Source organism: Phalaenopsis equestris, unplaced genomic scaffold (assembly GCF_001263595.1).
Source record: "Phalaenopsis equestris unplaced genomic scaffold, ASM126359v1 Scaffold000002, whole genome shotgun sequence".
Classification (NCBI taxonomy): domain Eukaryota; kingdom Viridiplantae; phylum Streptophyta; class Magnoliopsida; order Asparagales; family Orchidaceae; genus Phalaenopsis; species Phalaenopsis equestris.
In genome coordinates this window covers 19,207,721-19,219,262 of record NW_018164444.1, presented here as the reverse complement: position 1 = coordinate 19,219,262, position 11,542 = coordinate 19,207,721, and positions in this window count along the sequence as shown.

Below are 11,542 nucleotides of genomic sequence, written 5' to 3'. Positions count from 1 at the left end.
GTACTCCAGAGCTCCCATTTCCCTTCCCCTGAAGGCTAACTCTCACTTTAATTTTTAAACACAAAGATCGAATTAAGGATTTTAGTCTGTCACCCTAAAAATCTCCATTTCTACACCCAAAAATGTATATTTTCTTATTTATTTGCACTTAATTCCATGGACGAAATACTTCTTCATGGACTTTAATGTAATTCTCACTTTATTGTAGAACCCATACTCAATTTCCTCGATCATATGTTTCACAATATATTTTAACAATTCAATTAGCCAGATTGAAAAGTAAATTAAGAGCAGAGTTGAAAAACGATCACAATTTATTTTATATTTTTTTTATATTTTAACATTGGCACATCCAAACTTTCTCTTCATTTCACTATATCTGAGAGTAGGGAGAAAGATAAAGGGAACTACTCAGATTTCAATAGAGAGATACAACAAAACACAAATATCATATATAAAAGGAAGTTCATACAATAATAACAAACAAATAGCACTTATCTGAAACTCTTTCTCAAAGTGAATCCTTTGTAGCCTCTTCTAGGAAATATAGGAAGAAGAAATCTCTCACTTCTCCCTCTCTCCAACACTTCTTAAAGAAGAATTCACACTTAATGAATCCTTTGTAGCCTCTTCTAGGAAATATAGGAAGAAGAAATCTCTCACTTCTCCCTCTCTCCAACACTTCTTAAAGAAGAATTCACACTTAAACTCACCATAAAAACTTAGAACTATAAGGAAATAAATGACTAATGGTGTGGAATGACGTGAAAGGATGTAAAGTGGCATGGAAGAGTGCGAAGAGGTGCGAAGGGGGGCTCTTTTCTGATCAATTTTGGCTCTAAATAGAGCCTAGGGTTGGTTCTCCAATAGCTGCATCCAAAAACTCTTCAAAAAGCGTCCAAATTCGTCAAATCTTCTAAAAATAAGGTCTGCACATGCAATGGGGCCGTCGACGCCCATTTATGTGTCATCGGCACTAGTTGTAACCTATATAAATCTGTCTTCTCTGTCAAACGGTGCCGTCAGCGCCCAGTATGGCGCCGTCAATGCTGAACTATTTTTCAAAATCTCCATTTTGACTCAAAATTTCATCCTTTTTGCTCTAAGTCATAAAATTAACAACTTGCAATAAAACATAAAAAATATCTTTCTTTAACGTGCATTATTGATACGCTTAGAATATATACTGTTTTTAGACACATTTTTATATTTATTTTGAGATATTGCACTTTAACATAAGGTATTTTTATGTTTTTCTTTCAGTTATAGGTAAAAAGGTGAAAAATGCTTAAAGGAGTGAATAAGGATCAAATTTGGAGAAAATAGTTGAAAAATGTAAAAAGTGTTTTGGCGCCTATGCACCGGGTAAACAGAAAAGGCCGCACCTAAGCACTAGAGGCTTCACGCTTAAGCACCAGTGGCAGTTATTGAACGAGTAAATTTCATTTTTACAAATTTTGAAGAGATTTTTGAGGCACCTATTGTCTTAATAGGTGGTTACAATGACCATGTATGAAAATTATTGCCAAAGGATGCATCTCTCGGGAAAATACATCGAATCAAGACACATTTTGAAGAGATACCAAGGTACCTTTTGGACAATTATAAGTGAAAGAAGATTGGGACTTTGAAAGCGGTCCTGAAAGTACTAGAAAAGTTTTGAAAGTTCAGAAAAGTTTTGAAAGTTCAGAGAGATTTTCAGGCACCACATATTTATCCATTTTTTTTTATTTTCAGGCACCACATATTTATTCTTTTTTTATTTCTAGTTTTATGTTAAGAGTGTTTAAAAAGAGAAGAGATTCAAAGGAACTTCAAGAGTTTGCTGGAGGACTTGAGATAAGTTTTTATCTTTTGTTTTAGACTACTTTTGATTTTAGTTGAGACTTATTGTTGGTTTGGTAATGATTTCTACTTTTAAACAAAAGTGTGATTTTGTTTTTTCCATGGATTCTGAGTAGTTTTCTTTATATTTCTTCTTAAAATGATAATTAATTGAGTGTTGGATGGAAGTTGTAGAGAGTATCGATCTTTAATGTTGGAAGAAGTTGTGATGATTTAAATCTATGTACTTCATTTACTTCTTGATTTGGCAAATCCAGATGTTAAAATTTATTGTGAGAACATGTAAGAACTGGAATGGTATTATCTCAGTCAATAATTGAAAAGAATCACATGAGCTTGTATAAATGAGAATGTAGTTCATATGATTGAGTGCAAATAAATAGGGAAATACTCATTGAAGGGTGTAGAGTTAGAGGACTTAAAATGTGAGTTAAAGCCCCTAACTTGATTTATTGTTTTAGGTTCTGATACGAGATGTTAGCTCCGAGGTGGAGGGAATCAAAGGAACTCTAGAGTGAGAGCTAGTATATTCCTTGCCTAGTCGGTCTTCAGAACTATTCAAACTTTAAATTAGCCAATATTCTTTATAGCATCTCTAGTAAGGGTAAAAAATATTATTGCTCCTATTTAGTACAACACAATATGCATACTTCCAAAACAAAATTCCTATATTTATTACTGATTCATGATAAGGAGAAAGATATTTTCATATTTAGAGTTTTTCTTCTACAAAAACTTAAGTTATCTTTTTAATCTTTTTATTAAGTTATCTTTTTAAGTTTGTACTATTTTTATCAAGATATTAAAATTACCAAAAATATTTACGTGAATCTCAAAGCAAACAAACGGTTCTGGAGCGAGGAACGATTTAGTTTAAATAATTATGTTTTTAAAAATAGAATGTTTTCTAGAAAGTTCATATTGCATATCTTCTCTGTAGGTTTGATATTCAGGTCTTAATCAAAAAGTCCTATATTACTTGATAATGATATGTATACTTGCGTAGTATCCCAATATAAATTAAAAGTTAAATTCTTATTTTTCTTCAGGATCAAGTTTTTGGTTTTATTGCGAAATAAGGAAATATAAGTGAAAAATATAAACATAATTATTGTTATACTGTTTCATATAAGCAGTTATCGGGGATCAAATATCACCAAAAATGAGTATAAAATATGGGTACAAAAATGCATATATTTTTGGTGTATCAGGTTGTCACAGTTCCTGATGAGAACCTCAATGACTTCTCAAGCTATCCTATAGTTTGACTTTAATTTCAAGAAGAAAATTATTGAATGTTTCCTCCTGGTAATTATTATTATTTAGGGCTTACATCTATATGAAAAATAGGAGGATATATGTCATAACAAACAATAATCTCGATGTACTAAAACGAGTTAGAGCTTAAATTGTACAACATGATTATGAAAAGGCCTAAAGATGAGGTGAGGATTTATGTTGCACCAGGAAAACAACCTCAAAATCTTATGACATGTGATTTAAATCTAAGGATCCACTTGCTATTGTAGAATGTTTCCCTCGAAGTTAGCTCCAAGCTCATCATCGAAGTAGCAGTCCTAAATTCTAAGGTTCAAAAGGTTTAAATGACAAGTTTGTTCAATCATTAGGTGGGTAATGTTGATTAGAGCGACACCAGTTTGGATCTCACTATTTTCTCATTCTGATACCACTATTTTCTGTTGAATTTATTTAGTCTAAATAAGTTGCTAAACTCAGTTAAACTTTCGGGATTTCATTAGCAATTGTCGGTTACCTCATCCGAAGGACTCCCATAAATTCAAAAGAATGTACTATGAGATTATTGTTTTAGTTTTTTTTTTGAAAATATTGTTTAATTTAAAAAAAATTGTTGTGTTTTGCATATAAATTAAATAAATGCAGGTCAAAAAATGCTATAAAGTAAAAGAATAAAATTTCATTACATAAAATAAATGCGTACCCTGGCCATTACTACCGCTACATAGTTAATTATTATAACACTAAGGTAATGGGCCTCTGGCCTAGATGAACCTCCAAAAATTTGTTCACTAAACTTTTTTTTAGATAAAATGACATTTTTACATTAAAATAATTATAATAATTTAATTATAAATAGAAAAATTATGAAAAGTGGTTTTTTGAGTTCTATGTAATCAGGGGCACTTAGAAAAAATAAATTTTTTTTTAAATAAATAGTTCTTTTTTTAGCTACTTTTTAAATTAAAAGTAATTAAAAAAATAAATAGTTCTTTTTTGAGCTACTTTTTAAGTTAAAAGTAATTAAAATTGCAAAAACATGAAAATACCCCAAAAGCATTCTTAATTATTCCCTGATCAATTATGACCCTTTAAAATATTTTTCCTAATTTTTCATTAAAAAATTATAATAAAAAATAGTAAAAATGAAAAGTTTATTTCTCTGAGTTCTCTAGACTCAAGGAGATCTAGGAAAAAATATAAAAAGTAATTTTTGAAATTAACATATATTTTCTATTTAATTAATCACTAAAAATCATTAATCGATTATAATAGTTAAAATATAATTTGAAAATCATGAAATTTTGTCCAAGTGGTCCTTTGGCATAGACGAACCTCCAATAACTTTCCCAAGAATAGAAAGTTTACTTTGATTAGTTAAATAAAGTAATATTAAAAATCCTATTTTTGAGCTAAAATATCTATATAAATTAAATATAAACCAGAAAAATTATAATTTCTCCTATGATATTTTAATTGACTCATGAGTAGGGTACCATAAAAATTTTAAAGCTATTTGAGTTATATTTAATGAGTTATGAAGTGGAGAGCTCAAGAGGCAAAATGGTAATTTTGATATTTTAATTAAATTTTAGCTTGATCAAAGGGGTAAATGGGTAATTTTGATCATAATTTTATGCAATGAAATTTTATTTCTTTACTTTATAGCATTTTTCTACCTGCATTTATTTAATTTATTTGCAAAACACAACATTTTTTTTTTAAATTGAACAACATTTTCAAAATAAAAAAACCAAAATAACAATCTTGTAATAGATTCTTTTGAATTTACGGGAGTCCCTCGGAATGAGGTAACCCATTATTGCTAACAAGATCCCCTCAATTTAAATGAGTTCAACAACTCATTTAGACTAAGTAAATTCAAGAGAAAACAGTGGTACCATAATAAGATAATAGTGGGATCCTAACCAATGTTAATCTAATCAACTTTAACCCCCCCATAATGATTGAACAAACTTGTAATTTAAACTTTTTGAACCTTAGACTTTAGGACTGCTACTTTAATGAGGAGCTTGGAGTTAACTTCGAGGGCAACAATCTACAATAGTAACTGGATTTACATCAACAAATGTTTCGTTATATTTAAATAACATGCCATAGAATTTTGAGGTTGTTTCTTTAGTGCAAAATAAATCTTCACCTCATCTTTAGGCTTTTCATTAATCATGTTGTGGAATTTAAGCCCTAACTCATTTTAATACATTTAGGTTATCATTTGTTACAACATAAATCCTCCTATCTTACAGGATATTTGTATGACTGTGTCATATCGATGTAAGCTCTAAATAAGAATAATTAGTAAAGTGAAACATTTAATAATTTTCTTCTTAAAATTGAAGTCAACCCATATGATAGTTCGGGAAGTCATTGAGGTTCTCCTTAGGATCTGTAACATTCACTTGTTTTCTATCTTAACAATGTACCAAATTTGAGCATTTCTCATTTGACACTCCTTTGTTCAACCTTGAAAGGTCCAAGTTTTGAAATTTTTGAAGACAATACTTTCTGATCTAAATTAATAATTTTCTCAGGTGACCTCTGTTATTTAAGATGTAATTAACTATAAGGGCTTGCTCTTATAAGAAATCATTTCTAATTTTTAGGATCTAACTTGTCTAATTTTTAGGATTGCTACTTTGATGAGGAGCTCGAAGCTAACTTCGAGGGTAACATTATACAACAACAAGTTGATCTACAACAATAAATTTTTCATTAGAATTAAATAACATGCCAAAGAATTTTGAGGTTGTTTGCCTAGCACAACATAAATCCTCACCTCATCTTTAGATTTTTCCGTAATCATGTTGTGCAATTTAAACCCTAAAGCGTTTTGCAACATCGAGGTTATCGTTTATTACTACATAAATCCTCCTATCTTCCAGGCTATTTGTATGATTGTGTCATACAAATGTAAGCGCTAAATAATAATAATTTGTAGGATAAAACATTCAATAATTTTCTTCTCAAAATTGAAACCAAACTATAGGATAGCCTGGGAAGTCATTGAGGTTCTCCTCAAGATCTATGACAACCACTAGTTTGCTTCCTTTGCATTCCATAACAATGTTCCAAATTTAAGCCTTTACCATTTGACACTCCTTTGTCCAACCTTGAAAAGTCCTACCCTTTAAAATTCTTGAAGAAAAAAATTTTTGAACTAAATTGAGAGTTTTCTTAGGTGGCCTCAGTCATTTAAGATGTAATTAATTATAAGGGGCTTGCCCTTATAGGAAACTTTAAGAACTCAGTTTAATACAAACTCAGTCTATTTTTCATATTAGTTAGGGAAAACATAATGGTTTCTCAAACTAAAATGGATGTCATAAATCCTTTAGTTTATTTAATCAAGCCTCACTCGAAAATGATATGTTTATTCCTCGGGATAGGTATGTCATTTGTAGTGTTGTGCTTATTTATTTAAACTATTGTCTATACGAGATAGGTTTGGTCCCATATTTTTAAAATTAAAATATTACTTTCCAAAATTATAATATATATATATATATATATAAATAAATCAAATATCTTTTTCTGAAAAAGGCGAACAACAGAGCTATAGACATCTTGACCGGGTCGTTTAAAAATTTACTCAGTCAATTAAAATTGACAAATTAAAACATGTTTTGATGTTAATTATGTTCTATTTTCCAGGTTTGCTGGAGACATGATATAAATTATGCTTTAGATTTACTTCTCATGTTATTAGGGAGTGTTGACTTTATTTTGCAGGATGACATTCTGAAGCAGAAAAGGTAAACCTCAACACAGCACAACAACAAAACGACAATAATAAAACAAAAAGACAACAACACAACAAAATAACAAAACAAAAAAAATAAAATGACAATAATAAAACCAAACAATATAATTAAAATAAAACAAAACATAACAACAATATAGTATGACATTACGACACGTTAAAAAAAATCAAAACAAAAAAAAATTACCTATAAAATAGTACATGACATTTAGAAACTTATCTCCCCTAGGATTGAACATTTATATTTCTTTCCTTGATTTTGACATTAAAAATATAAATTTCTTAGAGAATGAGTGTTAACGTTAATCAGGAGTTTTCTTAGACAGTTTTGATTGCCTGAGATGTAATTAACTATCGGAGCATACTTTTATAGGAGAATGAGGAACTCAGAATAGGTAATATACCTATATTTATGGTTACTATATTTTTCATGTGATTTTTTATATGTGAGAATTTATTTTCTTTATAATGTTCACGACTATGAAAATCATCCCTACATTTTCTTTTTCTACTGTTTCATATTTTAAGACCCTTTTCCTTCCTTCTCGAAGTTTCTTAATATCTGAGGATCTTTCGTATTATTCAAAAGCATAAGTTAATTGAAGAATAGGGCCATATGATAGATAAACAGAGTGGTGACTCCTCATCAACAATGATATCAACAACTAACATTGACATGAGGGAGTTGTGGTCGATGACAGTGATAAGTCTGGGCTTCAACCGTAACACTCTTGCTTTGTAACTGATTCCCCATCTGTGACACCACTTCTTCTATAGACAACTTCTTCTCCTTAATTTGTTGGTTATTGGTAAATTCAGGACGATAAGAAGGTCTATAATTAGTACTACTCTGGTTGTTCCTGTTTCCCAATGGTTTTGCTTGATTGTTCCCGCATTGTTGATTTCCACCATTAGAATTATTATTCTTATTAAAGTTAGGGTGGTTTTTCTAATTTGGGTTAAAATAGTTAGAATATGGGTTATTAGTCTATTTTTAATTATATCTAAAGTCTCATAAGAAGGTGATTTAGAATCCATCATTTGTCCCAATGAGTTTTCCTCACTCATATGAGGTGTTTGAGATAAGTTCATTCTAAATTGTTTTAACTTCATAAATAATATAGCAACTTGAGATACCAAAATAAAAATTACATTAGTATTATGAACACTGGCTAATTTCTTAAGACACATGCAACATCAAATGGTTTTGACATTAATGAACCTCCTACAGTAGCATTAATAATAGATCTAAGAGATCCTACTAACATATTATAAAATATTTGAATAATTAACCAGTTTGGCAAAGCATGATGTGGACACATCCCAAGGGGTTCTATAAATCGTCCTTAAACTTTGTATTGACTCGCCTTCATACTAAGTAAATGAGGTAGTATCATTTCTAAACTTAGCAATTTTTTAAGGTGGAAAATACTTAGCTAGGAATTTAAGCGCTAACTCTCCCTAAATTTTGATAGATACAATATCTAATGAGTTTAACCACATCTTAGCTTTATGCCTTAGAAAAAGTGAAAAAGTCTAAGTCTAACGCGTCGTTTGATACGTCATCGTACTTAAATGTAACAAATAATTCTAGAAAGCTCACAAGGTGTAAGTTTTGATCCTCATATAGAGTTCCATCAAACTAATTTTTTTGTACCATTTGGATTATAGCGGGTTTCAGTTCAAATGAGTTAGCCGCTACAGTAGAAGTTTGTATGCTCAAGTGAATTTCATCTCCTATAGGTTTTGTGTAATCTCTTAAAGGTCTTTGTACATGATGATGTTCATTTTTAGCAGTTTGATTATCAATTTTATTGTTTGATGTGTTTGTCATTTCGTGTAAATTGTGAAGTTCTTTTGTTTTTGATTTTTTCTTATAATTCGTTTTATCTCAAAATCATAAGATACTAAACATTCAGATCCCAAACTATTTATACAAAAATAGAAGGTCGGAATATAAAATAAACAAAACACTCATATATTTTAAACACCCAAACAAACACTTATATGTAAACAACACTACAATTTTCCTAAAAAATTCTACAGTTCAAATAAAATTTCTAAGTTAAAAGTTCTATTGCTTCCTTCCTTCCCCAACAATGGTGCCAACAACTTGGTCCCAACACAATGTGTGCATGCTTTGTGAGTAATTATTTCAATTTTAATTTGAAAAGATAGCGTAAAAAACTTGATGCCGCAGCGTTTGTGTAATGTTTAATTCTTATCTAAATGTTACTTGTCAAATAATTCTTTTTTCTCCACATTTTAAATTTACACACTAGGGATACTATGTAAATACACAAATCGTTTCAAGTAAAATAGGATTTTGTTTTAAAACTCACAGTATCGATTCCACAGGGAAGGTGAAAACTCTTTTATGAACCTCGTAAAACTTAGCTTAAACTCTAGAAAATTTTCTAGGAAAGTAGGTCACAATTATATATGTAAAAAGAAGTAACTAATTTTTACTATATTAGTTTCAAAAACTAACTTTATGTAGAAGAGTTTAAATTATATGAAAGTATTTTCCCTTACAATGAGATTATAATCAGTGTATAATTCAAATTGTTATAAATTATATTGTGTTACAAATAGAAGCATACATATCCTTACCCTCTTCCGAGTGCATAAAAAACATCGGCTAACCTAGAGTTAAGTTCTTAAATCTTAGGTTATGCTCGGAAGGTTCTAGCATGACACTCTAAATTACCCATTGTACCCTCTCTTTAGGACTAACTGATCTTTTAAGTTCTAAACTCTAGATCAAATTGTTTAAGGTTCTAGCATGTCAACCTAGAATCACTAATTTACACCCATCAAAACCTATCTTCTAATATATTTGCACTAACGAATGGGCAACCTTATCACCCACAAGATTATTGTGATTCTTACTATTCAAGGAAAACATATCCCTCCCGGGGCATTATGACTTCACAACAAGTTTTAACATACCAATTGGCTAGATTGAATATGTAAATTAAGTACGAAGTAATGAATCATCACAACTGTGGAATAAGAGAAAACTTAAGACAATTTTAATCCTACACAAGATTAATTCTTATTGCAAGGAGAAAGATAAAGAAAACTACTCTGATCTCATGGGGATAACACAACAAAATATGATTTATATTAAATTTATGATTTACACAATAAACAGAACTCAAACAGAAATATAAATTATTTATCTTAAACTTCTTCCCAAGCAAATCATTTGAAATCCTTTTAATGAATTCTCAACTCTCCTTACAATTTCACTATAAGAGACACACGCACATTCCCAAAAGCTCTTCCTCACACCAAAGAAAAAGACACGTCTTCACACCATCCCCCCTTCACACACCACCTTTTGGGCGCCTCTTAACTCCATTTAAAATAACACTCCAAATCCCCAAGAGTCACCTCAGTTTCCTCTTTTAAATTCATTTAAATTCAATACATAAAATCAAAAATGAATTTTGGTGCCTAGGAGCCCTACTGTGGCACCTTAGCGCTAACTTTTATAGCCCAAAATAATTGTCTGGCACATAGGTGCCTAATCCTGGAACCATGGCGCCTGACTCTTTATTTTCATGTATAGGTCTAGGTCCTAGGCACCGAAAGCTGGTGCCTAGGCACCAGCTCACTTTATAATCCTTTGCTCCATTTGATCCTAGTTTGCTCCGTTTTTTATCTTTTTTCTCAAAAACTCTATCTCTTGTACCTGAATTGAAAAACATGCCAAAAAACTTTCATTAATGTGCAATATCATTAGAAATGAGCAAGAAATGTATATATATATATATATATATATATATATATATATAAGTAGCACATTTCTAGGCATGTTAAGCAACCTTTAAAAGACTTGCAACTCTATCGGTACCTTATAGGCTCTCTACAATACTTGACATTAACAAAACTAGATATTACCTTAGCAGTCAACACACTCTCTCAATACCTACAATAGCACTTATACCTTCACTTCCAACAATTGAAACATCTTCTTCGATACATCAAAGGGACTGCTAGCTTTGGTCTTCCCATTCGCCAAGGATTGCTCATTCTGCATAGTTACTAAGACTCAAGTTGGGCTAATGATATAACAAACATGTTGTTCCTTTTTGGGAAATAATTTCATCTAATGGCAATTAAAGAAGTAGCCTACATTCTCTCTGTCTTCTGCTAAAGCTAAATATTGTGTTCTCTCTACAGCTTCCACTGATGTTATATGGCTACAAAGATTGTTACATGATCTCCGTGTCCTGCTCACAGCCCCAACAATCATACATTGCAACACTTACACTATGGCCATAGCTCAGCCCAATTTTCCACGCTCACACAAAAACACATTGAAATAGATTATAACTTCATTCTTAAGAAAATTTTTTTTAATAAAGTTGGCATCAACCACATCTCTGCCATGGATCACCAAACGGGTATCTTCACCAAGATAATTCCACACCAAGCTATCTCCTTCTATGTAACAAGCTAACCCTCCAACCTAGCAGCGTTAACTTGAGGGGGATAATATTGTACACACCTCACTTAACATAATGGATGTATACACTACCAGCTAAGCACTTTTACCCTTATTCACTCATAATCAACTAGATTTAGAAATTTTTGTAAAGTCAACAAAGGCAGGGCTAGCTACAGTGACTTTGTAATGGAGAATATCCT